Source organism: Elephantulus edwardii, unplaced genomic scaffold (assembly GCF_000299155.1).
Source record: "Elephantulus edwardii isolate Elephantulus edwardi_28Jun2011 unplaced genomic scaffold, EleEdw1.0 scaffold00027, whole genome shotgun sequence".
NCBI lineage: Eukaryota > Metazoa > Chordata > Mammalia > Macroscelidea > Macroscelididae > Elephantulus > Elephantulus edwardii.
The window spans coordinates 17,730,006-17,733,503 of NW_006399777.1; positions in this window are offsets into that span (position 1 = coordinate 17,730,006).

The following is a 3,498-nucleotide window of genomic DNA, read 5'->3' on the forward strand; positions in this document are numbered from 1 at the left end:
TACTGCATTGAAACAGATGAGGGAGAAAACTGTTTAAAAGGGATATGTGATTAGGTATTTTTGTCATGACAGGAGTCCAGAGAGAAGGCTACATAGTGGAGTGGACCTAGGGGGAGGGATTGTAAAACAATGAAAGAATTTTTCTTTTACTTTTCCAAGAGGGTAGTGTGCTGGGAAGGAGGGTTGGGAGGGGAGAAAATTGCAACAATGAATGAATGGAAATCCAAAGTCTCTGTAAATTTTCACTGAAATTAATAATAAATTTTAAAAAAGAAGTAGACTCTGCACAAAATCTCCAGGGGAAAAAAAACCCTCTGTTATGGCTGTGGTCTTGCAAATTCGAAGGATCAGCTAACCTTGAGACTCTAGTCAACATGTTTTTCTGCTTGTAAAACTTCTCAAATAAAATCTCTGAGGATGTACAGGTCAGAAGGACACTCAACCACTGGTTACTCTTCCCTTATCTTTTGACTAAGTAAAGTCTAAGTAACTCTGTCTGTCACCTGGCACTGTCCTGCAGCTCTGAGAAGTATGACACTTAGTATCAGCACTCGAGAAATCAAAACACGTGTTGCATTAGGAAACTATGCGGTCAAGGACTTGTCAGTTTAAAGACTAAGGTGCCTCTGATCCAAGTCATGTCTTTTCAATCACTATGCATCTAAAAGTTGGGTAATGATGACAGAAGAATACGCAATGCCTTTGAGTTGTTGTATTGGAGAAGTGTCCTGAATATCAATATCCCATGGATCACCAAAAGAACCAACAAATATGTCTTAGAAAACGTGTAACCAGAATGCTCCTTAGAGACAAGGATGGTGCAAACTAGTCTTGTACACTTTGGGCATGTTCTTAGATAGGGGCTATTTCTTGGGAAGAGACATTGTGTTGGTCAAATAAGGAGAGGAAGACGCTCAATGAAATGGATTGACACAGTAATTGTAACAATGAGCTCAAGTATATCAGAAATTGTGAGGATGGCACAGAATAAGGCAAACTTCAGATTCATTGGATCCATTGTTCATAGGTTTGTTATGAGTTGTAGTCAACTTGACAGCACCTGACAACTGGTCTCATGATGTGTTGATGTTGTTAGGTGCACGACTCATAGTGACCCTATGAACAAAAGATCTTAACCCCGTTCTAGTCTGTACCACCCTTACACTTCCTGACACACAAGAGCCCATTGCCTCAGTCACTGTGTCAATCAAACTGGTTAAGGGGCTTCTTCCTCACCGACCCTCCACCCTTCCAAGCATCGTGTCCTTCTCCAAGGAAAAGCTTCTCCTAGCAACGTGTCCGAAGTATGTGAGGTGAAGTGTCTCCAACGAGCACTCTAGCTGCACCCTCTCCAAGACATACCTGTTTGTTTTGGGTTTGTTTTTTTTTACCATCCATAAGATGTTCAACGTTCCTCTCTAACACCACACTGGAAGGTGTAAATTCTTTTTCTGTCATCCTTATTCTTTTTCCAGCTCTCAGATGCATAGCAAGTAATCTGAAAGACCGTGGCCTGAATCCTCAAACTGACACCATTACTCCTCAATAATTTGGTGAGGTTTCTAACTGAAGATTTTTTCCCCAGTGCAATGCCATGTAAAATGAAATCATCAACAGTTTCACTCTTTTCTCTTTCTAGCATGATGTTGCTTACTGATCCAGCTGTGAGTTCTTCTGTTTTCTTGATCAAGAAACGTAAGAAGCTAAAGGCTTTGATCTTCCAAAGTAAATGCTTCAAAGAGTCTTTGCTTTCAGCAAGCAAGGTTTTTGCAGTAAAGTCACTAACACTTGGTAATCCAAAACAAAAACTCCAGCCCTTTTGCTTTCGTCCCGAAACAGGATGCTTGACTAATTCTCACTTCTCTTTTATTTTTATTTTTTTTTTTTAATTTTTGTGTGAGTGTACCATCAGATCAGATCTGACTGGTACAGGAGGAGATTGTCCCTCCTTTTCCTGGCAGAGCATCTGGTGGATTTGAACCGTGTGCCTCTGGGATTGTAGTTGCAGCTCCTTACCACTAGGCTACCAGAGCTCCCCTTAATTCTCACTTCTCTTTTACTCACTCACTCACTCACTCACTCACTCACTCACTCACTCATTTCAGTTGAGTTGGAATAGACTGATGTACAGCGAGTTATTTTTGTTGTTCTTTTTAGTCCCTTCAAGTCAAGAATGACTCAGAGCAACCCTATGAACAATAAACCTGAACCATGTTCCATCCTGTGCCATCTTCATTTCTCTGATATTCTTGAGCTCATTGCAGCAGTCACTATGTCAATCCATCTCTTTGAGGGTCTTCCCTTTAGCTGACCCTCTCTTATCTTTCCAAGTATGATGCCCCTTTCCAATAAATAGCCCCTCCTATCCATTTGCCCAAAACATGTGAGGTGAAGCTTCATCATTCTTGCCTCCAAAGAGAGATACATGTTTGTTCTCTTGGCAGTTCATGCAATATTTATTCATGGATTTCTCCTACAGATGCTCGGAAGAATCAAATCTTCGGTCATCCTTATTCTCAAATGCATAGCAAGTGATTGGCAAAAAAAAAAAAATAAGGCCACAGAAATTGGTGGAATATTAATTGACACGTGTCAACAAATAGATGCACCCCTGGACATACTTACTAGCCTATGCCAAGAAATTTGGAAGATAGCTTCCTGGTCAACCGACTACAATAGATACATATTTGTTCTCAATCTAAAAAATAGTCCAATAGAACATTCAAATTATCAAACCATTAATATAACGCACAGTAATTATTGAAGATTATTAAAATCTGGTTTACACAGGGCATCCTTTCTTGCTTGATATATTCTGTTTGCTTGATATATTTCTTTTTCCGCCTTTTGATTTTTAGTGTTTCTTTGTCCTTGTGTCTAAGTTGTATCTCTCATAGGCAACCAATTGATGGGTCATTTTTTTTTTTTAAAAAAAAAAGCATTCTGCTGTTCTTTTTTTCTGATGATTGGTGCATTTAATCCATTCACATCCATTGTAATTATTATTATCAATCGATTCGTTTGAATTGTGGTGCTGGAGAAGAGTACTGGATATCCTTATAGACTGTCAAAAGAACAAACAGATACACCTTGAAGTAAGTGCAGCCAGCGTGCTCCTTGGAGGCAAAGATGGTGAAGCTTCATCTCTCATACTTTGGACATGTAGCTAGATGAGGCTATTCCTTGGAAAAGGACATCATATTTGGAAAGATGGAGGGTCAGTGAAGGCGAGGAAGACCCCCAAGAAGACGGATTAACGTGGTGATGCTTACAATGGGCTCTAGAGTGTCAGGGAGGAAAATAATGGCACAGGACAGGGTAGGGTTCAGATTGGCTGTTCATGAAGTCTCTATGAATTGTACTTAACTCCACAGTATCTAACAATAACAATATGTTTATATTTTTTTTAATTTTATTTTATTATTTTTGTGTGAGTACCGTCAAATCAGATCTGACTGGTACAGGAGGAGATTGTCCCTCCTTCCCCGGCAGAGCATC